The 26,450-nt window shown below is 44.8% G+C and overlaps 1 long non-coding RNA gene across 1 annotated transcript; it reads right to left on the reverse strand.

Annotated features, from left to right (window-relative positions):
• Positions 1 to 2,704: 2,704 nt before the first annotated feature.
• Positions 2,705 to 18,623, reverse strand: LOC121566378. The gene is made up of 3 exons (XR_006658271.1): positions 18,600 to 18,623; positions 17,901 to 18,017; positions 2,705 to 2,744 (listed from the first exon to the last, which is right to left on the reverse strand). It is a non-coding gene; the product is annotated as an uncharacterized LOC121566378 (long non-coding RNA).
• Positions 18,624 to 26,450: the final 7,827 nt, after the last annotated feature.

Here is a 26,450-nt window from a genome sequence, read left to right on the forward strand (position 1 = left end):
TTGATTGAGATTCATCCATTAGATTCTCATTGTTGTTGATGAATGAGAGGAACACATATACAGCAGCCAGAAACTCCTGAATGCTCAGATGCACGAAGCAGTACACCTTGTCCTGGTACAGCCCACATTCCTCTTTAAAGAGCTGTGTGCACAATCCTGAGTACACTGAGGCATCATTTACATCAATGCCAGCCTCTTCCAGGTCTTCTTCATAGAAAATCAGATTGCCATTCACAAGCTGTTGAAAAGCCAGTTTTCCCAGTGACAGAATGCTCTCTTTATTCCAGTGTGGACATGTCTGTTCTTTCCCAAGATACTTTTCATTCTTCTGTTTGGTATGAAACACCACAAGGTGTGTGTACATCTCAGTCAGAGTCTTGGGCATCTCTTCTCTCTTATGTTTCAGCATGTGTTCAAGGACTATTGCAGAAATCCAACAGAAGACTGGAATGTGGCACATGATGTGGAGGCTCCTTGATGTCTTTATGTGTGAGATGATTCTGCTGGCCAGGTCCTCATCACTGAATCTCTTCCTGAAGTACTCCTCCTTCTGTGGGTCATTGAACCCTCGTACCTCTGTCACCTGGTCAACACACCCTGAAGGGATCTGATTGGCTGCTGCAGGTCTGGTAGTTATCCAGAGGAGAGCAGAGGGAAGCAGATTTCCCTTGATGAGATTTGTCAGCAGAACATCCACTGAGGTTGACTTTGTGACGTCACAACAGATCTTGTTCTTCTGGAAGTCTAGGGGCAGTCGACACTCATCCAGACCATCAAAGACGAACAGGACTTTGTACTTGTCGTAGTTGGAGATCCTTGATTCTTTGGTTTCGATTGAGAAATGATTGAGAAGTTCAATCAAAGTGAGTTTTTCCTTTTTCATCAAATTCAGCTCCCGAAAAGGGAATGAAAATACAAATTGGACATTCTGATTTGCTTTTCCTTCAGCCCAGTCCAGAATGAACTTCTGCACAGAGACTGTTTTTCCAATGCCGGCGACTCCTTTGTCAGCACAGTTCTGATAAGTTTGTGTTGTCCAGTTAAGGGTCTGAAGATGTCGTTACATTTGATTGCAGTCTCTGGTCTTGCTTGTTTCCTGGTTGTTGTCTCAATCTGTCTCAGCTCATGTTCATTATTGACCTCTCCTGTTCCCCCCTCTGTGATGTAAAGCTCTGTGTAGATCTTATTGAGAAGTGTTGGGTTTCCTTGTTTAGCGATCCCCTCAAATACACATTGAAACTTCTTCTTTAGATTAGATTTGATTTCACGTTGGCAAATCACAGCAAGCACATCTGAATGAAGAAATAACACAGAGGATATTAATATTACGTCTGTTTTAAAGCCTAGAGTATTGTAAGGATGTTTTCTAAAGTTTAAATTGCAATCATTTATTCTCTTAACTGTTTTCATAATGCATTACAGACTGGTGTGACTGATTTATATCATTATTGATGGTATTATTAATGTTCTCTCTCTCTCTCTCTCTCTCTCTCTCTCTCTCTCTCTCTCTCTCTCTCTCTCTCTCTCTCTCTCTCTAAATTAATCACCACAACACATCCCTGCTGCTACTTGATGAGGTCACTAGGTGTTGTGTTAAGGCTGCTACAATATCATTGAGTTGCACAGCTACTTTAGCTGTACTTTAGCTACAGCTTTTAAATGTTTGTTATAAAACAGCATTCAACATGAGGCAGACAGCTCTTACTTTTCTCCAATGTGTCAGCAAGCTCCTTCTGGTTCATTTTCCTCAGGACGTGCAGTGTGATCTTCAAAGCCCCCTCTCTGGCAATGCTCTCCTGCTTCTCATCTTCAGCGTCCACCACTTCGTTATCCTGCTTCTGACTCTCAAAGCCTTCTGGGAGTTCTGGACTAAGAATCCTCTTGAACATCTTCAGCTCGTTCTTCACAAATGTCATAATATTCTGTTCAAGCAACTGAAATAAATCAAGTAAATAAGTTAAGCAAGAGAAAAAATGCTTTCTCATTAACACATGAATGAATGATTGACAGATCAACTTTACTTGAGGTAAACAAAAACAAATGTACATAACAGGACCACATACACTGAATATACATTTACATTTACATTTTAGTCATTTAGCAGACGCTCTTATCCAGAGCGACTTACAGGAGCAATTAGGGTTAAGTGCCTTGCTCAAGGGCACATTAACGTCATTTAGCAGACGCTCTTAGCCAGAGCGACTCACAAATTGGTGCGTTCACCCTATAGCCAGTGGGATAACCACTTTACAATTGGGGGGGGTAGAAGGATTCCTTTATCCTATCCCAGGAGGCCAGGTCTGTTTGATGACTCTGGGAAGACTGACCACTGAGAATCTCTGACTCTGATCTCTCCTGTTGGTTTCTGTGGACAAAACATCAGATTACATATCCTCATCCAGGGAGTACACACACACACACACACACAAACACACACACACACACACACACACACAGGGAGGGAATGTTGTGTTAGTTTAATATTGTTTCAGGACTATGAAAATGGAAAAAAAGGCTTAGCCTATGGATTATGAAAACAACAAAAATAAATGGTAAAATGGGAGAGGAGAAATGACTAGAGACAGTGTTGTTTAACTCACTGACCATGACCCATGAGTTCTTCTTACCTTTGTTCACTAGAAAAGTCTCCCTCTCTAAACATTATAGGACGACTCATAGACTTGTCACTCTTCATGGACACACAGCTGGGTACAGGGGAGGCTGGTCTCTCCTGCTTGATTGGGCTTAAACACAACAGAGACAAACATTACGTCTCTCATCTACTCTGAGCTCAGAAGGGGGAAACAAGAGTTTCATTCCAAAACGCTATATATCCATTTTCAGAAATGTTGGTAAATTAGCTTTTATAGTTTAAAGAAATTATGAAAGAGATTGGTGTGTTTTTTCACTAGCTAATCATGGTATGGGGTTGTTCAATGACAGACATGTGTTTGTTTAAAATCTATCACTTGATGGTTTCATTTCAGAGAGACCAAGAATCATGTTTTTTGCTAAATACTACATATCTGCCTCACTCGCAGAGAAATAAGTAGCACTGCTAGGTTTTACACAGTAATAATAATCAAAAAGAACGCTCGATCGAGGTGTTACTTTGGCAGATAATGTCACCCATCTAAATACATCGTTTTTTATTTATTTTTTATAATTAACTAAATGTATGTTGTTTTTGGTTTATGTCAGTTTCATTGTGCTATGCTATAAATTGTTATTTTATTGTTGTAAGTGGTAAAATGAACTAGAAAATGTCATATTTTGCAATTCTGAGTAATTACTACTTTAGTAAGGATATATACTTTATTCAGTACTACTGCAGTTACTAAATAATTCCAATAGATGGCAGCATAAGACCACGAATGACATTTCAGAAGGTTAGTTTAGTTTTCTCCCTGGATACACCACCACTCCCCCTCACAGGAAAACTCCTGCACACGCTTTTTACTGTCCCTTTCCACACTGCTAACGCAATAAGCCTGAACATTAATTTAGTCACCTCTGGTCGAGAAAAACGTATTTTCCTAGTACATTCATTGTCAGATTCATCAACCACCCGAGCCACTGCCTGTTCACCCCGCTTTCATCCAATAGCCATCACTAGCACTGTCACGGTTTACTAAGCCAGAACCCAGAAGCAGACCAGGACAAGGTAAGTGGTGTCAAAGGTGAGTGTTTATTTAACTGATCCACGGGTGATGTTGAATAATCCAGGGAACAGAGCGGGCGGCGTGGATGAGTTGTAGAGGGTGCAGTGGTTGGTCCAATGATGGCTCGGCAGCCGCCGACCATCAGGCAGAGGTTGGGTGAAGGTTCCGGACGAGTGACTGTAGGGAGAACAAAACGGAGGTAAGCATACAACCAGCAAACAAGGTGCAAAACAACAAAACTAATGCTCTAAGCTCTAGGACTGATCCGCTGATAAACATACTGTTCATGGCTAACGATCCGGCAGGGAATGGATGTCAGGTCAGAGCTTATGAAGGTGATGATCAGGGCCAGGTGTGCAGATTGCTGATGGAATGCAGGTGTGGAAATCAGGAGAGCTCCCGCCTAGCAACGTAGCCCGGCAACCAGGCAGGGAGCGTTCCAGAACCCTCGGGAAACTGGAGATCCCGAGCAGAAAAACTAATACACATACAGGAACCGACTCAGACTGCCGGAATCGTTACAGTACCCCCTCCGACAACGCCACCGGGCGGACTCCCGGAGCGCCAGGATGGAGGCGGTAGAAGTCAAGAATGAGGTCAGCATCTAGGATCTGTCGCCGCGGAATCCAACTCCTCTCTTCAGGACCATACCCCTCCCAGTCCACGAAATACGGAAACCCCGGCCCCGCCGTCTGGAATCCATGATGCGTCGCACCGTGTAGGCAGGACCACCTCCGATCATCCGAGGAGGAGGAGGAGGAGGCGGAGGAGGCAACAGAGGACTGAGGAAAACAGGCTTGAGGCAGGAGACATGAAAGGTGGGATGGACTCTGAGCGTCCTCGGTAGTTTGAGTCGAACTGCCACCGGATTGATCACCTTCTCCACCACAAACGGACCAATGAACTCGGTAACAACTTCCTAGACTCAGTCCGTAACGGAAGATCCCGTGTGGCCAACCAGACCCTATCTCCGATGGTATAGGTGGGAGCGGGGATCCGGCGACGATTCGCCTGGAGCTGATACCGGTCCGAAACTCTAAGGAGTGCCTTTCTGGCCCGATGCCAGGTCCGGTGGCAACGACGAATATGGGCCTGAACAGAGGGCACTGAGAGCTCCTTCTCCTGAGAAGGGAACAAGGGAGGTTGGTAGCCATACAGGCACTGGAAGGGAGACATCCCAGTGGCAGATGTAGGGGAGAGTATTGTGGGCATACTCAACCCAAGGCAACTGAGAGACCCAGGAGGTGGGGTTGGAAGAGACAAGGCAGCGTAGCGTGGATTCCATCTTCTGGTTGGCTCTCTCCGCCTGACCATTAGATTGGGGGTGAAAACCAGATGTGAGACTGACTGTAGCTCCAATGGCCAAACAGAAGGACTTCCAGACAGCAGAGGTAAACTGAGGGCCACGGTCGGAAACGATATCACTGGGCAAACCGTGGACCCTGAAAACCTCCCTAACCAGGATCTCGGACGTCTCCGAGGCAGAGGGAAGCTTGGCAATTGGCACAAAGTGGGCGAACTTGCTGAATCTGTCCACGATAGTCAGAACGACCGTGTTCCCCTCAGAAGAGGGCAACCCAGTGACAAAGTCCAGGGCCAGATGCGACCATGGTCGCCGGGGAATAGGAAGGGGGTGAAGTAGTCCAGAGCTGGGCCGATTGGTACTCTTATTCTGCGCACACACTGGACAGGCAGCAACAAAACCCCGAGTATCCTCGGCCATGGCAGGCCACCAAAAACGTCTGCGAAGAAACGCTATCGTCCGAGCCACGCCAGGGTGACAAGCCATCTTGCTGGCGTGGGACCATTTGAGGACAGCAGGACGAACCGACTCAGGCACAAACAACCGACCGGGTGGACCGTTACCGGGACCGGGCTGCGTCGAAGGGCCGCCATCACCTCCTCCTCAATCTTCCACATAACTGCTCCCACGACGCAGTTCCGGGGGAGAATTGTCTCGGTCTTGGACCCACTCTCTTCCGTCTTGGAGAACATCCGGGACAAGGCGTCCGCCTTGCCGTTCTTAGATCCAGGTCGGAACGTCAGGGAAAAAATTGAATAGTCCGAAAACAACGCCCACCTGGCCTGACGGGAGTTGAGACGTCTAGCCGATTGCACGTAAGCAAGATTCTTGTGGTCAGTCCAGACAATAAACGGTTGCTCCGCCTCCAACCAGTGGCGCCACTCCTCCAAGGCAAGTTTCACCGCGAGAAGCTCCCGGTTGCCCACATCGTAGTTCCTCTCCGCAGGCGAAAGGCGACGAGAGTAGTAGGCGCAGGGATGGAGTTTACTGTCCGTGGAGCATCGCTGCGACAGGATGGCGCCAACTCCCACATCAGACGCGGCCCACTTCAACGGCAGAACTGACGGGCCGTGTCCGGTTGAGAGAGAATCGGTGCGTTGGTGAATCGTCTCTTCAAATCCAGAAACGCTCGATCCGCCTCCGGATTCCACTTGAAGGTCCTGATACTGGAAGTCAAGACAGTTAACGGAGCGGCCACACGGCTGTAATCCCGGATGAATCTGCGGTAGAAATTCGCAAACCCCAAAAATCTCTGGAGCTGCAATCTCGTACGGCTGGGCCCATTCCAGAACCGCTCTAACCTTCTCCTGGTCCATCCTAATCTCTCCCCTGGAGATGATGTACCCGAGAAAGGATGTCGTGTGGGCGTGAAACTCGCCACTTCTCGGCCTTCACGAACAGGCGATTCTCCAACAATCGCTGCAGAACCTGCCGGACATGCTGGACGTGGTCGGAAGGTTCCTTCGAGAAGATCAGAATGTCATCCAGGTAAACAAACACAAAGAGACCGATCATATCTCTCAGGGACGTCGTTCACCATACTCTGGAATACCGCTGGAGCATTGGTCAGTCCAAACGGCATCACCTGATACTCGGTGACCCATCGGTGTATTGAAACCCGTCAACCACTCGTCCCCCTCTCTGATCCGGACCATGTGATACGCATTGCGTAGGTCTAGTTTGGTGAACACCGTAGCACCCTGTAAGGAGTCGAAGGCAGAGCTCATCAAGGGCAGGGGATACTTGTTCTTGACCGTGATGTCATTCAACCCCCGATAATCAATACACGGTCGAAGAGAGCCATCCTTCTTACCCACAAAGAAGAATCCTGCCCCCAGGGGTGATGACGAGGGACGAACGAGACCAGCAGCTAGGGACTCCTTGATGTAGGTCTCCAAAGCCTCACGTTCAGGTCGGGAGATACTGTATAACCTTCCCTTGGGGTAGACAGCTCCAGGGAACAGGTTGATGGCACAATCATATGGTCGGTGGGGAGGGAGTGACAGAGCCTTCTGCTTACTGAACACTTCCCCCAAATTGTGATATGTCTCGGGAACCAGGGACAAATCTGTGGGTTTAGCCTCAATCACCTGACTGGGAACCGAATGGGGACAGGCAGTCTTGAGACAGTTAGCATGACAATCAAGGCTCCAACTCGTTACCTTGCCCGTCACCCAATCGAACGTGGGATTGTGTTCCTTCAGCCAGGGGTATCCAAGGACCAGAGGAACATGGGAAGACGGCAGAATGAAGAATGAAATCATCTCAGAATGATTCCCCGACAACAGCATCTTAACCGGTTTAGTCCTCATCGTGATACGTGCCAGACTACTGCCGTTCAGAGTGGTCGCCTCAATGGCTTCCGGCAATTGCTCCTTGAAAGCCCCAGCTGTTCCACCAACTTCGGCATCAAGAAAGCTTCCATCGGCACCTGAATCGATAAAAGCGTTAATCGCTAAGCTCTGATTCCTGTTCATAAGGGTAGCCGGGAAACGGGGGTCTGACAGAGGTATTGAGAGGATGAAACTGGCTCGCTAAAAGTCCTCCCAACTTTAGCGAGCCGCGCAGTTTGACGACCGCCGGGAACAGGTGGCGAGGTAATGTCCCCGAACCGCCACAGTAGAGGCAACAGTTAGTCCTACGTCTGGAGTTGGCGTTCCTCCTTGGTTAACCCGTGCCGCCCTACTTGCATTGGTTCAGAATCGGGAGACAGGACCTCTCCACTAATCCTGTGTGGTGGACGATGATCGACGTATTCTGGTCCAATCACCGACCCGACTGGAACCTGAGAAGCTGATCGATTGGACGGAACCCATTGCTTCTCCCTCCTTCGCTCTCGGACTCGATTATCCACCCGAATAGACAAGGCTACCAAGCTGTCCAGGTCACTAGGCTCCGGATAGGAGATCAACTCATCCTTGAGCTGCTCCGACAGACCCTGGTAAAAGGCCGCTTGCAGAGACTCCTCATTCCACCCACTCTCCACAGCCAACGTCTTGAACTCGATCACGAAGTCGCCACGCCATGCAGTTCCTTGGCGAAGCGAAAACAGGCGCCTAGCTGCGTCCCTCCCTCGGACGGAATGGTCGAAGAGCTTCCTCATCTCGGCCGTGAACCCCTGGTATGAAGCCATGCAGGGGTCCTGTCGTTCCCAAACGGCTGAAGCCCACTCCAGCGCTCGACCACACAGCAACTTCAATCACAAAGGCTATCCTAGCCTTGTCTGTGGCATAAGAGTAGGGCTGTAGATCGAACACTAACCCACACTGCATAAGGAAAGAACGGCATCTTCCCAGCTCCCCTCATATTTATCCGGCGCCGGAACCTTGGGCTCACGGAAGGACACAGCTCCAGAAGCGGCAGGCGAGATGGGTGAAACCGGTAGTGGATCCTCCACCGAAACTTGCGCTGGTTCTGGACCTCCGTCAGACCGGTAGAAAGGTTCCGAACTGCCAACGCGATCTCCTGTAGCTCCGTGCTATGATGGCCCAACATCTTCTCCTGATGGGAAATGGCATGGCGAACAGAGTCCAGGTCCGCTGGGTTCATACTGGCCGGATCGTTCTGTCACGGTTTACTAAGCCAGAACCCAGAAGCAGACCAGGACAAGGTAAGTGGTGTCAAAGGTGAGTGTTTATTTAACTGATCCACGGGTGATGTTGAATAATCCAGGGAACAGAGCGGGCGGCGTGGATGAGTTGTAGAGGGTGCAGTGGTTGGTCCAATGATGGCTCAGCAGCGCACGACCATCAGGCAGAGGTTGGGTGAAGGTTCCGGACGAGTGACTGTAGGGAGAACAAAACGGAGGTAAGCATACAACCAGCAAACAAGGTGCAAAACAACAAAACTAATGCTCTAAGCTCCAGGACTGATCCGCTGATAAACATACTGTTCATGGCTAACGATCCGGCAGGGAATGGATGTCAGGTCAGAGCTTATGAAGGTGATGATCAGGGCCAGGTGTGCAGATTGCTGATGGAATGCAGGTGTGGAAATCAGGAGAGCTCCCGCCTGAACGTAGTCCGGCAACCAGGCAGGGAGCGTTTCCAGAACCCTCGGGAAACTGGAGATCCCGAGCAGAAAAACTAATACACATACAGGAACCGACTCAGACTGCCGGAATCGTTACAAGCACATTAGAGGCTGCTGCTGCCTATTGACACTAGTCACTTTAAAAATGTTTGCATATCATGTACTACCCATCTCATATGTATATACTGTATTCTATAATATTCTTCTGTATCTTAGTCCATGCTGCTCTGTCATTGCTTGTCCATATATGTATATATTCTTAAATTCCATTCCTTACTTAGATTTGTGTGTATTAGGTATATGTTGTGAAATTGTTAGATATTACTTGTCAGATTCATCAACCAGCAGCGAGCACTCTGCCTTCTAGCACAAACGAGGGGCATGTTGAGGTACATTTGCTAACCGGGAGGGTTGCATGATGTAATTCATTGGTGGGCTGGAAGACGCACTCTTGTCTTATCTATTCCGAGGTTTTTTAATCGCAATATCAGATATTTAAAAATGCATGTATACTAGGGTTGAGGTTGGAGCATCTGACTAGTGATTATTTACCAGGGGTTCAACACCTGCTATAGTCACTATTTTGTTGCTCTTCCAAAAGCATCACAGGCCTAATAGGAGATATATAGCTAACTAAAGTAATGAGTGACCATTTTAGAAAATCATGGGACATATAGTATTTGGTTGCATAATATTTTATGTAAATCATATTGCTGCTTGTAGCCTATAACTGATGCTTCGTGGTCTTATGCTGCCATCTATTGGAAATATTTAGCAATTAAAAGTTATTAATTAACGTACAGACATTGGTGAGGCAGCTGAGAAATAAAGTGTATTAGATCAGTCTCAAACCTGCCCCACGCCAATTGCTGGACTTTCACACAGAGGTTACTAGGTCACCCAATTCAAACCACATTTGAAAAATAAAACAAATGTGTCTTGCAATTATACATTTAATAAAATAACAACAAAATAATCAAAACGCTATTTAATAATATAATTGTATTTACTAAGATAATATTATTACTAAAATAGTTTCTAAAAGTGTTTTAGGCTACCCTACCCTAGAATTAGGGGTTAGGGTTACGGCTAAAATAGGTTATAAGTAGGGTAAGAGTTTCTGTATTGTCACGATCGTCAGGGAGAGACCAATGCGCAGCGTTGAAGGTGAACATATTATTTTAATTAATGATCACACGATCAAAACAACAGACGATAACGTGATGTCTACGGTTTAACACAAACCAAATGAGAACAAGAAAACACAAACACAAAGTGAAAGACAGACAGTTAAATATGGCTCCCAATCAGAGACAACCAGCTGACACTCGTTGCCTCTGATTGGGAGTCACTCAGGCCAACATAGAAATACAAACATAGAATTACACACCCTGGCTCAACATAACAGTGTCCCCAGAGCCAGGGCGTGACAGTACCCCCCCCCTAAAGGCGCGGACTCCGACCGCGCCAACTGAATACCACAGGGAGGGACCGGGTGGGCACTCCGCCTTGGCGGCGGATCCGGCCCGGGCCTGATCCCCCACTCCTCTCCAAACTCCCAAAGTACCCTGGTCCGGTCTGGCCCCGCTGGCCGGAGCTGGACTGCACACTGATGGAGCGGATTGCTCTAGCTCCGGCGTAACGCATCTGACCGGTGCCGGACCAGGCACCAGTGGAACAGGCACGGGCCGTGTCGGATCGACGACGCACACCACTGGCTTGGTGTGGGGAGCAGGAGCGACCGAGCCGGGCTGACGCAAACGCACCACTGACTTGGTGCGGGGAGCAGGAGCGGACCCGGACCGGGCTGACGGGCGCACCACTGACTTGGTGCGGGAGCTTGGATGGGCCGGACTGGGCTGGCGACGCGCAACACAGACTTGGTGCGGAGAGCAGGAACGGGCCGGACAGGGCTGACGTAAACGCACCACAGACTTGGTGCGGGGAGCAGGAATGGGCCGGACTGGGCTGGCGACGCGCACCACAGACTTGGTGCGGAGAGCAGGAACGGGCCGGACAGGGCTGACGAAACGCACCACAGACTTGGTGCGGGGAGCAGGAATGGGCCGGACTGGGCTGGCGACGCAAAACACAGACTTGGTGCGGAGAGCAGGACCGGGCCGGACAGGGCTGACGAAACGCACCACTGACTTGGTGCGGGGAGCAGGAATGGACCGGACCGTACTGGGGACACACACCACTGGCCCTACACCGGGATCTGGAACGGGCCGGACCGGACTGGCAACACACGCCAGTACCTCTCGCCGTGCCTCTACATCCTCCATCCCCTCTTCGACCAGTGGCCCCCGTAACCTGGCGGCCTCCTCTGGCAACCCGCTGGACCGCTCTATCGCGGCCTCCTGCTGGTCTGACGTCATGAGCCCCTCCCCTAAAAATGTTCTGGGAGTCTCTCTTCCCCGTGGGCCAGGCCTCGATAATTCTCGCCCAACTCTCGCTCTTCTGCTTCCAATCTCCGCCATTCAGCTCCTCATTCGGCTTGACCCAGTCGAAGCTCTGCCTCCACTGTTGCCAAGTCCACCCACTCTGCTCCTCACTAGGCTGCTTGGTCCAGTTCTGGTGGTTTCTTCTGTCACGATCGTCAGGGAGAGACCAATGCGCAGCGTTGAAGGTGAACATATTATTTTAATTAATGATCACACGATCAAAACAACAGACGATAACATGATGTCTACGGTTTAACACAAACCAAATGAGAACAAGAAACCACAAACACAAAGTGAAAGACAGACAGTTAAATATGGCTCCCAATCAGAGACAACCAGCTGACACTCGTTGCCTCTGATTGGGAGTCACTCAGGCCAACATAGAAATACAAACATAGAATTACACACCCTGGCTCAACATAACAGTGTCCCCAGAGCCAGGGCGGTGACATGTATAGCACTTTGTGACATCTGCTGGTGTAAAAGGGCTTTATAAATAAATTTGATTGATTGTTAGGTTTAGGGTTTATAAGGCAAAAAACAGTATGGGTTTATGGCACTCTTGCTCCTCCTTGTGGCTGTATGTGGGTACTACATAACTCATTCATTACATTTACGTCATTAAGCAGACGCTCTTATCCAGAGCGACTTACAGTTAGTGAGTGCATACATTATTTATTAATTTTTTCATACTGGCCCACAGGTCTCCCGGTCGCGGCCGGCTACGACAACAAGGATCTCTAGTGGCACCTTAGACCACTGCACCACTCGGGAGACCTGATACTTCATGACACTTGCTAGGCTCATAATCTGAGGTAGCAACTGCGTCAGATCTACAAATCCATTAGCTAGACCACCCGATTAGACAACAATCACCCCATTATACCCATTTGGTTTGCAACTCAGTGAACCTGCGCAGCATTCGTAACCTTGTTAATAATAAGTTACCTGAGGTAAACCTACAGGATTAACGCTCACCAAGTAGCCGTAACCTTGTTAATAATCAGTTACCTGAGGTAAACCTACAGGGTTAACGCTCACCAAGTAGCCGTAACCTTGTTAATAGTAAGTTTCCTGAGGTAAACCTACAGGGTTAACGCTCACCAAGTAGCCGTAACCTTGTTAATAATAAGTTACCTGAGGTAAACCTACAGGGTTAACGCTCACCAAGTAGCCGTGACCTTGGTAATAATAAGTTACCTGAGGTAAACCTACAGGGTTAACGCAGGCAGGTCTCATTGATAACAATAGTGAAGCTGGCATTGTGACGCAGAACAATGGGCTGGGAATAGAACGTTCTGAAGGCGAGTCGGTGTCACTGAGCTCAATAGAACTAATAGGAGCTGGTAGGGTGAAAAATGCCCTAAAATAAGGCTTGTTTTTTCGCTATTACTTCATAACCAGGGACAGAAGGTAATATTATGAAACTGGGCTCCATGGGGGATGCAATTAACTAATTTTATCAGAAATAAGCGTTGTAAAAAATGTCACTTGAGGCGCCCCGAAAATAATATTCAAAAGTTCAGTCCTTGGACACAGAGGGGTTAAACACTAAAGTTACTGTCCATCTAATGAAGAGAGGAGAACCGGACAGAGGGAGCGTAGGAAGCCAGCATCCGTCAACGAGAGAGGGAGAAGCCCTCCACGGTATTCAACAGGTGGAAGAAACAACCCGGGAGCTCCATCGGTCCACAAGAAATGCAGGCAGCCGGTGATAATGTAGTGGTAGCTAGGATAACTAGGATGCTGCTGGTAGAGTAGCTAGCTTAGCTAGCTGTACCGACTAGCTTGGCTAGCTAGCAGGTCGTTCGTCTGTCCCTCGAGGATGATGACGAATCCGGTGAACCACACAATTAAACAAGAATAGCGAGTGAAAAGGATCTGGCTACACTCATACTGTCACTGACCATTATGCAAAAAAGCAAATTGAACAATAAACTTCGGTGTCTCACAACTGTAACGACCTCCGTCGTTGTTCCCCAAGATCACCTCAGACCACTCTGCGCGTAACTGGACAATAAGCTTGGCGCCAAACCGTACGTGGACGCGGGCAGTTCTGTACGGGGACGCGGACAGTTCCAGAACGCGGACATCAGGAATGCCACACAATAAACTAAACCCAGTCTTTACAGTGGCTTACATTAGTAATATTAATTTTTTTAATTATGTAAAACAAAAAACAAAAACAAATTTAAACAATATTTTGAGATCTGGGCCCATATCCACAAAGCGTCTCAGAGTAGAAAATTGGTCCTCTCTCTCCCCAGACAGACTCATTTTAAACCACAAACCCCTAAACAGAGATACAGCATGTTGGTTGTGGTTAACACAGTGACAACTCATTCTTGAATGTACATCTGCCTCACTCTCAGAGAAATAAGTAGTACTGCTAGGTTTTACACAGTCAAATGTAACAAATAACTACATTTTTATTAAAGAACTGTACACATGACACATTTGTGACATCAATATAAATTTTCTTTTTAAAAAATACATCCAGTAATATGAGATCTGTATGTAAAAAAATTACCTTTGAATTTAGCAGATGTTTTTGTCCAGGGCCTGGTATCCCAAAAGCATCTTAAGGCTAAGTTCATCATTAGAACCTTCGTAGGAGCATTGTTAAATCTCTGAGCTGTTTCCCAAAACCATCGTTATTAACGTTGCACTTGAAAACGCTCATATTCTAACACCTGCCTCAGACCACTTGTAGAACAGCCAAGTGCATCGTTAGAAGCTTTCTTTGCCCTCCCGCGTCACTTTATACACAGCAGATCTCCGCTAAACATAGAATCACATGGTTTATCCGTCTCTTTGTGACCGCCGATAACTTCAATACAAAGTTGACTACAAATACAAAGTTGCAAATGTCTTTGCAATTGATGCAAACAAGCGACGTATAAAATGATGTTTCAAATGAAAACCGAGATGACTGCATTAAAATATAAACAGTAGGCTATAGGCCTATTTCAATCATGTTCATGTTCAATCAATTGAGTTCTATTTTGCTACTTGTAGACTACGGTCTGTAATTTATCTCAATATATTTCATGATGTGTAGCCTAACATGTGAACAATGATGTGCCGAATCTGTGATTTAGAATAAGCCGCCTCAATATTTGCAGCCGTAGGTGGTAATATCTCTCTAGGAGCTGATCTGTCATCAGTATTGGGAACTAATTATAATGTTAAGGAAAGATTTGAATGGAGAAAACTGATCCAAGAGCAGCGCTCCCTTTCTTCGATCCTCTAAATAACGACATGCTCCAACAACGCACTTGGCGACCGCGTTCTCTCTGCGTGGTGCTTGGGAAATACATGTTACATCTTCAGCCGTTCTCTCTGCGTGGTGCGTGGGAAATACATGTTACATCTTCAGCCGTTCTCTCTGCGTGGTGCGTGGGAAATACATGTTACATCTTCAGCCGTTCTCTCTGCGTGGTGCGTGGGAAATACATGTTACATCTTCAGCCGTTCTCTCTGCGTGGTGCGTGGGAAATACATGTTACATCTTCAGCCGTTCTCTCTGCGTGGTGCGTGGGAAATACATGTTACATCTTCAGCCGTTCTCTCTGCGTGGTGCGTGGGGAAATACATGTTACATCTTCAGCCGTTCTCTCTGCGTGGTGCGTGGGAAATACATGTTACATCTTCAGTCCGTTCTCTCTGCGTGGTGCATGGGAAATACATGTTACATCTTCAGCCGTTCTCTGCGTGGTGCGTGGGAAATACATGTTACATCTTCAGCCGTTCTCTCTGCGTAGTGCGTGGGAAATACATGTTACATCTTCAGCCGTTCTCTCTGTGCGTGCGTGGGAAATACATGTTACATCTTCAGCCGTTCTCTCTGCGTAGTGCGTGGGAAATACATGTTACATCTTCAGCCGTTCTCTCTGCGTGGTGCGTGGGAAATACATGTTACATCTTCAGCCGTTCTCTCTGCGTGAGTGCGTGGGAAATACATGTTACATCTTCAGCCGTTCTCTCTGCGTGGTGCGTGGGAAATACATGTTACATCTTCAGCCGTTCTCTCTGCGTGGTGCGTGGGAAATACATGTTACATCTTCAGCCGTTCTCTCTGCGTGGTGCGTGGGAAATACATGTTACATCTTCAGCCGTTCTCTCTGCGTGGTGCGTGGGAAATACATGTTACAACATCAGCCGTTCTCTCTACGTGGTGCGTGGTGCGTGGGACATACATGTTACATCTTCAGCCGTTCTCTCTGCGTGGTGCGTGGGAAATACATGTTACATCTTCAACCGTTGTAGGAAAGATGCATCTTAAAACACTGGTAAGCCTAAATTCCATCGCTATCGGGAAACCGGGCCCAGAGTGACTTACAATACAGTTGCCGTATTGTAGTGTATTCAAGCTTTAAAAAGGCTTCTAGAGTTTGTAATTTCCACTTAAAAAAAGTCAAACTTGATTTGCCCTAATGAAAAATGTACCGACCACTACAAAAAATGTTCATGAATTATAATGCACATAATAATTTACATTTCCTATTGCTGCAGGATTATTTTCCTGCTGTGAGAAACTGTGTCAAATTAAGATATGGCATCTGTAAGTGCATTCATCTTAAGATATCTAGGTGAGACAACCACATATCACAGTCAAATATACAGGATACGAACATTCCATTCCAGCTAAACAATGGATATATAGCATTTAGCAAAAAAAACATTTATTTTTATACACATCTCAAATCCATTAATAAAAAATCTGAGAACAGTAATATTGAAGGTACCCAGTAATATTGAAGGTACCCAAGGCAATCATTGCTGCTGAACATTTTTGTGGATATAGCGTTTTGGAAATAAACTTAAGAATTCTGAAACAAAATTGTGTTTTGCCAGTAACCGAAAGGTCGCTGGTTCTAATCCCCGAGCCAACTAGGTGAAAAATCTGTCGATGTGCCCTTGAGCAAGGCACTTAACCCTAATTGCTCTTGTAAGTCACTCTGGATAAGAGCGTCTGCTAAATGACGTAAATGTATGTAAGATGAATGATTTAGCAGCTTGCTTCAACATCCGAACATGTGCTGTTCGGCACGAGACGACCGTTAGAGCCAATGACCTTCAAATCAAATATTATTTCTCACATGCACTGAATACAACAGCTGTACACTTTACTGTGAAATGCTTACTAACGAGCCCTTTCCCAACAATGCAGTTAAAAGTAAGAAAAAATTGCTAAATAAAAAAAGGAAATAGTAACATAATGATATAACAATAATGAGGCTATAAGGAGTACCAGTACTGAGTCAATGTGCAGGGTACCAGGTAGTTGAGGTAATAACTAGACTATATACCAGGAGTACCAGTACTGAGTCAATGTGCAGGGGTACCAGGTAGTTGAGGTAATAACTAGACTATATACAAGGAGTACCACTACTGAGTCAATGTGCAGGGGTACCAGGTAGTTGAGGTAATAACTAGACTATATACAAGGAGTACCAGTACTGAGTCAATGTGCAGGGGTACCAGGTAGTTGAGGTAATAACTAGACTACATTTACATTTTAGTCATTTAGCAGACGCTCTAATCCAGAGCGATTTACAGTTAGTGAATACATATTTGTTTTATACTGCCCACCCGTGGGAATCGAACCCACAACCCTGGCGTTGCAAACACCATGCTCTATCAACTGAGCTACATCCCTGCCGGCCATTCCCTCCCTACCCTGGGACGACGCTGGGCCAATGTGCGCGCCCATGAGTCTCCCAGTCGCGACCGGCTGCGACAGAGCCTGGATTCGAACCAGGATCTCTAGTGGCACAGTTAGCACTGCGATGCAGTGCCTTAGACCACTGCGCCACTCAGGAGTACTATATACCAGGAGTACCAGTACTGAGTCAATGTGCAGGGTACCAGGTAGTTGAGGTAATAACTAGACTATATACCAGGAGTACCAGTACTGAGTCAATGTGCAGGGGTACCAGGTAGTTGAGGTAATAACTAGACTATATACAAGGAGTACCAGTACTGAGTCAATGTGCAGGGTACCAGGTAGTTGAGGTAATAACTAGACTATATACAAGGAGTACCAGTACTGAGTCAATGTGCAGGGGTACCAGGTAGTTGAGGTAATAACTAGACTATATACAAGGAGTACCAGTACTGAGTCAATGTCCAGGGGTACCAGGTAGTTGAGGTAATATGTACATGTAGGTAGGGGTAAAAGTGACTAGGCAATCAGGCTAGAGATTACATCTCCTCATCCAGGGAGTGCACACACACACACACACACACACACACACACACACACACACACACACACACACACACACACAGGGAATGTTGTGTTTGTTTAATATTGTTTTAGGACTATGAAAATGGAAAAAAGGATTAGCCTATGGATTATGAAAACAACAAAAATAAATGGGAAAATGGGAGAGGAGAAATGACTAGAGACAGTGTTGTTTAACTCACTGACCATGACCCATGAGTTCTTCTTACCTTTGTTCAGTAGAAAAGTCTCCCTCTCTAAACATTATAGGACGATCCATAGACTGGTTACTCTTCATGGACACACAGCTGGGTACAGGGGAGGCTGGTCTCTCCTGCTTGATTGGGCTTCAACACAACAGAGACAAACATTACGTCTCTCATCTACTCTGAGCTCAGATGGGGAAACAAGAGTTTCATTCCAAAACGCTACATATCCATTTTCAGAAATGTTGGTCAATTAGCTTTTATTGTTTAAAGAAATTATTAAACCACTACAAGGCTTTATAAAGGTGTCTAAAGTGTGTAATTTCCACTTTAAAATGTCAGACTTGATTTTCCCTGATGAAAAATGTATGAACCCCTACAGAAAATATCCCTTAATTATAATCCACCGAAAAATACACATTTGCTATTGCTGCAGGATTATGTTTCTGCTGTGAGAAACTGGGTCAAATTAAGATATGGCATCTGTAAATGCATTCATCTTAAGGTAGCTAGGTGAGACAACCACGTATCACAGTCAAATATACAGGATACGAACATTACATTCCAGCTAAACAATGGTTTTAAATCACATCTCAAATCTACAATAGTTACATTGAAGGTACCTATTAGTAATAATTTCTGATGAAAAATCACAAATGTGATTTTCTTTTCTCCTTCATAGCATTTTCGAATATAAATTCTTAAACAATATTTTCAGCTCACCTCTTAGTTTTGGTGTCATGTTCCCCAGAGAGACTCATTTTAGAGGCAGGGCCCCCCTCCTCTCTCTTCCCAGAGAGACTCATTTTAGAGGCAGGGCCCCCCTCCTCTCTCTCTCCAGAGAGACTCATTTTAGACCACTGACCCCTAAACAGAGATGCAGCATGTTGGTTGTGGTGAACACAGTGACTCATTCTAGAATGTCAATTGTTCTCTTTTACTCATGATCTCTTAGAAATAAAACATTTACTAACAGACACATCCAAACAGTGAGGTTATTTAATGCAATTACTTTTTCGAGGCCAATGATTTCTCAAAACCCGCCAACAAGGCCTGAAAACTAGCCCAAAATATTTTTCCCTGATAGGCCTACATCTTATTTCAGACAGCCTCCAGTAGCCTGGGCAAGATGTAGGCAAGATGTAAGCTGAATGATTTAGCAGCTTGCTTAGTTCAAGTAGACAGATTATTTTATTTAACATGAACAGCAAGGCGATGTTGAGGTAGGAAGTGCTTCTGTTGCCCAGTAGCCTGCTGGAATAGGCTACTGAGAATGGGGTCGTAATTTCAATCAATGAATCAAATATTAATAATATGGATATGAACTGAATAGGCCCATGCTTGTCAACAACAGCCAGGTTATATTTATACCTGTAGCCTAATCTGGCTGACTGTTACCTTCAATCTAATGCATTCTAACATCTGATCAGCAATTGATATAGAACTGTGACCATGGTGACACTTTAACTTCCAATTGAATTAACTAAACACGGCCATTAATAATTGCATAATAACACAAGGCTACAACAACAATAAACTGAAGTTAAAGGCTATTTATTACATCTGTTTGCCAGCTCCAGGTAGGCTACACAAGTGGCACAAAATGATTTGCAACGACTCCAGTCATTTCAACATATTTATAGTATAAAATGGTAGACTACAGTAGCCTACATAGACATACAAATTAATAGGCTATTTAATGGCCAACATATCTATCATTCTCCACATTTAATGTCAGTTTCATTGTGGAGTTTTTCTCATAACAGAAGCACATGTTGGAGTTCCATAACTTCCATTTTCAAAATGTCAAATTTCCACTGCCAAACCCAAGAACTGAGTGTAAAACCTTCGCATGATATGGTCCTCCATAAGCAAAGTCGACATTAACCCATATGAAAATGCATAAAATTCCCTTTCAGGATCCATATTTTGGTATTTTTAAGGTAAATGATGAAGACAGCTGTCTATCGAAACATTGTTTATCAGGTTATTACACTATTTCTCTAGTTCTCCTCTGTTAGCCAGCACCTCTCCTTAACAGGTGTTCTCCTCTGCTAGCCAGCACCTCTCCTAAACAGGTGTTCTACTCTGTTACCCAGCACCTCTCCTAAACAGGTGTTCTACTCTGTTAGCCAGCACCTCTCCTAAACAGGTGTTCTACTCTGTTAGCCAGCACCTCTCCTAAACAGGTGTTCTCCTCTGTTAGCCAGCACCTCTCCTAAACAGGTGTTCTCCTCTGTTAGCCAGCACCTCTCCTAAACAGGTGTTCTACTCTGTTAGCCAGCACCTCTCCTAAACAGGTGTTCTCCTCTGTTAGCCAGCACCTCTCCTAAACAGGTGTTCTCCTCTGCTAGCCAGCACCTCTCCTAAACAGGTGTTCTACTCTGCTAGCCAGCACCTCTCCTAAACAGGTGTGTGTTTCTTTCCCCTCCAGTTTAAGGTAAAGGACACCTGACTTTATATTTAAAGCCTTTTGGAATCCACATTTTCCACTAAATAAGAAGTGATATTTCCTGGGGCCAGAAAAGGCTCTGCATGGTAGGAATGGCCCAGCAGCACTCCAACACTAGTTTGGTGAATTCCAAATGTTCCCTTTATTCTAGATTATTAACCTGAAATACTCACTTTACTTTCAAACTGCGTTGCAGTTTAGAGATTAAACTATGAGCTGCTCTGTCATCTCAAAATGGCCCCTGTACAGATACTTTGTTATTTTCAGTTTCAACTGCAGTCATGGCCTCACCCCTTTATATACCAATAGTAACCAGAGGGTGGCGCTAACAGTCAGTTGCATGTGATTGCAGTAACTCCTGACATTGTGCTAAATCTTGATTCTATTTTTTTTAGTGCTTCTTCAAGACATCTCTTACATTATTTTAGCTAAACTTATAATGTACTCCAAACCAGGTTTAGTTGTGTTTTTTCTCTCCAAAATATGATTTACTGTAGGCTTATAATAATTGTTAACAGTCCTGTTAACAGTCCAATCTTTACCAGACGTTTTGCTGATAACACGTAGACCTACTGATTAGTTTCCATTTTGAAAACTGCTGTCTGTCAGCAACTAAGCTCAAGTAGCAGTTCTACTAACTAGTAATATCTCATTCCAGGTATTCATTCTCTTACTCTGTCCTTTAGAATAGATTATTGTTCAGAAATACTTACTTTATTTTTCTGTTCTCTCCATATAGTGTTTTCTGCGCGGTCGTATCAAAATGGATCCTGTACAAAAGAAACATTTACTTTCTGTTTCAGCTCAGCCCCCTCCCCACCCTGATAATCAAGTGTTTTATTGGTATCTTCCACTAGATGGCAGTAAACACCTGCTGTAACTAGACTACGACTATGTGTTCGGTTTCATACATGCAGTTTCCCAGAGGAGGAGTGCTGATCTAGGATCAGGTCCCCCCTGTCCATCTAATCTGTTTCATTATGATCTAAAAGGCTAAACTGATCCCAGATCAGTACTCCTACTCTTTATGAATACTGTCACAGGTGACTCCTCAAGATGAGGCTCATGATTTAAAAGTTATATACTTTTTTATCTTTACAGAAATTGTTTTTATTTAAACCAAGGAAGTTTGAGTTAGTAGCGATGATTTTGCATCTGTCAGCTGCTCTAAACCTATGTGATTGGATGTTATAGACCCCCATCTGAACAGTTTCTTTCCCCATGCTGTAGCCCTCACCAACTGGCCATCTGGTCCATAGAGACTAAAGGACTATACACTCTATGCTGCACACCACATCAAGTAAAGACCACATAGCTACAGTTATATGCTTTTCTGTTTTTACCCACTTTTACAGCAAATGAATGGACTGGTATCCATGTGAATCAGTGGAATATACAGACTAGTTAGCCAGCTCCCAATAAGGGTTCAGCAACATCAAGCAAGGAGCACTAAACAGACAGGCATTAAAATAGTCTTAAAATATTGTTGGCCAACCAAAACGTTAACCCGTAAGCGGATAGGGTGGAATTGTACTGTGAGCTGGCTCAGTCTAAACACATGGCTCTGGGTGGAACCACCTTTTGGCTTTCCACCGAAAAGGGGGTAGCTAGATTCAAATATGGCCAACGGAGTATGGCCGAGTGGGTGTGTCGAAAGGAAAGTAGTGGGCGGTGGAAAGGAGTGGGTGTGACGAAAGGAAAGTAGTGGCGTGTGGAAAAGGAGTGGGTGTGTCGAAAGGAAAGTAGTGGGCGTGTGGAAAAGGAGTGGGTGTGTCGAAAGGAAAGTAGTTAGGGGTGGAAAGGAGGTGGGTGTGTCAGGAAAGTAGTGGCGTGTGGAAAAGGAATGGGTGTGTCAGAAAAGAGAAAGTAGTGGGCGTGTGGAAAAGGAGTGGTGTGTCGAAAGGAAAGTAGTGGGCGTGTGGAAAGGAGTGGGTGTGTCGAAAGGAAAGTAGTGGGCGTGTGGAAAGGAGTGGGTGTGTCGAAAGGAAAGTAGTGGGCGTGTGGAAAGGAGTGGGTGTGTGGAAAGGAAAGGAGTGGGTGTGTCGAAAGGAAAGTAGTGGGCGTGTGGAAAGGAGTGGGTGTGTCAAAGCGCTCTGCTATAGGTTAGATGGTTTTGATTGAGAAGTGTTGTTTCTTACCAGGAAACTACCGTACATTGAGCTACCGTACCACCAGAGTTTGGACTTCTGTTTTTAAGCCAGAGGATGAGTCTGAGTCGTATTTCACTGTTAGTTTTACACAAATAATTGTACATTGTCAGTTCTAAAACTGATGATTGTTTATTTGTGATTAAAAGTATTGATGATGGGTGTACTTCATGCGTAGAATGCGTGTGCAGCTGTCACCCAGCTACTAGGTAGCTACTTCCCATTGAGTCTGAGTTAGTTTTAGTAGCTACTTCCCATTGAGTCTGAGTTAGTTTTAGTAGCTACTTCCCATTCAGTCTGAGTTAGTTTTAGTAGCTACTTCCTATTGAATCTGAGTTAGTTTTAGTAGCTACTTCCCATTGAGTCTGAGTTAGTTTTAGTAGCTACTTCCCATTGAGTCTGAGTTGGTTTTAGTAGCTACTTCCCTTTGAGTCTGAGTTAGTTTTAGTAGCTACTTCCCATTGAGTCTGAGATAGTTTTAGTAGCTACTTCCCATTGAGTCTGAGTTAGTTTTAGTAGCTACTTCCCATTGAGTCTGAGTTAGTTTTAGTAGCTACTTCCCATTGAGTCTGAGTTAGTTTTAGTAGCTACTTCCCATTGAGTCTGAGTTAGTTTTAGTAACTCCTTCCCAGCTTTTGACTGGTGGTGTATATATCAACATTGTATCAACCACCCCCTCATAACTAATATATCAACATTGTATCAACCACCCCCTCATAACTAATATATCAACATTGTATCAACCCACCCTCACTAATATATCAACATTGTATCAACCATTCTCATAACTAATATATCAACATTGTATCAACTACCCCCTCATAACTAATATATCAACATTGTATCAACCACCCCCTCATAACTAATATATCAACATTGTATCAACCTCCCCCTCATAACTAATATATCAACATTGTATCAACCACCCTCATAACTAATATATCAACATTGTATCACACCAACCCTCATAACTAATATATCAACATTGTATCAACCACCCCTCATAACTAATATATCAACATTGTATCAACCACCCCCTCTAACTAATATATCAACATTGTATCAACCACCCCTAATAACTAATATATCAACATTGTATCAACCACCCCTCATAACTAATATATCAACATTGTATCAACCACCCCCTCATAACTAATATATCAACATTGTATCAACGACCCCCTCATAACTAATATATCAACATTGTATCAACCACCCCCTCATAACTAATATATCAACATTGTATCAACCACCCCTCATAATTAATATATCAACATTGTATCAACCACCCCCTCATAACTAATATATCAACATTGTATCAACCACCCCCTCATAATGCCCACATTCATCTGACACACACTAATGTCAGATACTGTTTATATTTCCAATGAACAATTAGCCTACCAAACATAATTAGTGATTCTAATGTAACGCATATAGGCCCTATTCATTATTGTGTAATTGTTACTCAATTTCTAATGGACAGATAATGGATTCCATCAAAGAACTCTGGTCAAAAGTAGTGCACTTTCAAGGGAATAGCGTGGCATTTGGAACAAAAGGATCCAGTACCTTTGTCCATTGAACAAACATTGTTCCAGTGTGACGAGGTGTGAAGGAAGGAGTCAGGCGCAGGAGGAAAAATACCGAAGTCCAGAGTTTATTCCGTTTACATAAATCAAACGCTCCAAGCGTCAAAACGAAACTATACAAGGGAATAGCGTGGCATTTGGAACAAAAGGATCCAGTGCCTTTGTCCATTGAACAAACATGGTTCCAGTCCAATGACAGTGATCCAAACAGAATGTTGTAGATTAACTATATTGGAAATGGCCCAGGTGAAATGAATTACTGTATATATCAAACTGTGAGACTAAGAATAAGCTGTTTTCTAATATTGCACCAACGTTTTATATCAGGACCTCGGACAGCTGTTGCTAGCGAGCGCTGGAGAAATGCAAGGCGTGCCGTGCTGAGTTCAGCACCGCGGCAGCGGAGACTGGAGAGCACCACAAACAACAAATAGGAAGACCACAAGATGGTCTTTGTCTTCTGTAAACATTGCACTTTGAAATGAGGATATGAATCTGTGATTTTCAACCATCTGACCTGCTGCTGTCTGATTCATATCATCTGATTCAGTTTGTTCTCTACTGTATCAACTGATTGACTCTGTATGGGTTGCTTTGGCTGAAAGAACAACACGTTTGATCAGGAGCCCATAGACTATGGAACTTGCAATTGAAAAGTCTATACAGTAAATAGCATTTGATCTACTGCATAAGATAATTAGCTATGTGCAATCTGTTAGAGGAACAGGCAGAGGCTAAAGGTCAAGAATGGACAGAGAGTGATTTAAAACACAGATATTGAATAACATAATAAAATGAATCAATTCAAACATAAAGCATAAAGCATAACCTGATGATAATGAACCAATGAAAGGAGGCCTACTGAGTCCAAGTGGCCACATAAATAACACTACAGAGTGTTTTATGAACACTTCCTAAGTCATTCCACAACACTTTTATGACCCAACGAAAGAGTCTTCAGCTATGAGGTCCTATTTGATATTTCCTAGCTATGCCGTTGAGAAAGAGCCTTCAACTATGAGGTCCTATTTGATCTTTCCTAGCTATGCCGTTGAGAAAGAGCCTTCAACTATGAGGTCCTATTGGATATTTCCTAGCTATGCCGTTGAGAAAGAGCCTTCAGCTATGAGGTCCTATTGGATATTTCCTAGCTATGCCGTTGAGAAAGAGCCTTCAACTATGAGGTCCTATTGGATCTTTCCTAGCTATGCCGTTGAGAAAGAGCCTTCAGCTATGAGGTCCTATTGGATCTTTCCTAGCTATGCCGTTGAGAAAGAGCCTTCAACTATGAGGTCCTATTGGATCTTTCCTAGCTATGCCGTTGAGAAAGAGCCTTCAGCTATGAGGTCCTATTGGATCTTTCCTAGCTCTGCTCGTTGAGAAGAGCCTTCAGCTATGAGGTCCTATTGGATCTTTCCTAGCTATGCCGTTGAGAAAGAGCCTTCAGCTATGAGGTCCTATTGGATCTTTCCTAGCTCTGCCGTTGAGAAAGAGCCTTCAGCTATGAGGTCCTATTGGATCTTTCCTAGCTATGCCGTTGAGAAAGAGCCTTCAGCTATGAGGTCCTATTGGATCTTTCCTAGCTATGCCGTTGAGAAAGAGCCTTCAACTATGAGGTCCTATTGGATCTTTCCTAGCTATGCTGTTGAGGCGCTGAAGCAGTCACACCTGGAACACGTCCCTGCATCATCACCATTATGGCTGTTGTTTACACCATCCAAAAACAATCCATTACAATTTTCAAACAGGAAAAGTGGGCATCATTTGAAAGCTTATTCTATTGCCAACATGACTAACTAAGTTCAAATGGTTGGCATCAATGTTACCTTGAATTTTTGGGAGCCCAGAGCACATTTTAGGTCTTGTGAGCGGAAACTTGAAAGTTTTGAGAATTTTGTGCAACTTCTGGTACGTGTTTACAGTAAACACTGAGGCTGTATCCTTACAGTTTTAGACAGTAGCCAATAGGCTGTACCCTTACCGTTATAGACAGTAGCCAATAGGCTGTACCCTTACAGTTGTAGACAGTAGCCAATAGGCTGTACCCTTACAGTTGTAGACAGTAGCCAATAGGATGTACCCTTACAGTTATAGACAGTAGCCAATAGGCTGTACCCTTACAGTTGTAGACAGTAGCCAATAGGCTGTACCCTTACAGTTTTAGACAGTAGCCAATAGGATGTACCCTTACAGTTGTAGACAGTAGCCAATAGGATATCCCCTGACAGTTGTAGACAGTAGCCAATAGGCTGTACCCTTACAGTTGTAGACAGTAGCCAATAGGCTGTACCCTTACAGTTTTAGACAGTAGCCAATAGGCTGTACCCTTACAGTTGTAGACATTAGCCAATAGGCTGTACCCTTACAGTTGTAGACAGTAGCC

Source organism: Coregonus clupeaformis, unplaced genomic scaffold (genome assembly GCF_020615455.1).
Source record: "Coregonus clupeaformis isolate EN_2021a unplaced genomic scaffold, ASM2061545v1 scaf0134, whole genome shotgun sequence".
In the NCBI taxonomy this organism is placed as follows: domain Eukaryota; kingdom Metazoa; phylum Chordata; class Actinopteri; order Salmoniformes; family Salmonidae; genus Coregonus; species Coregonus clupeaformis.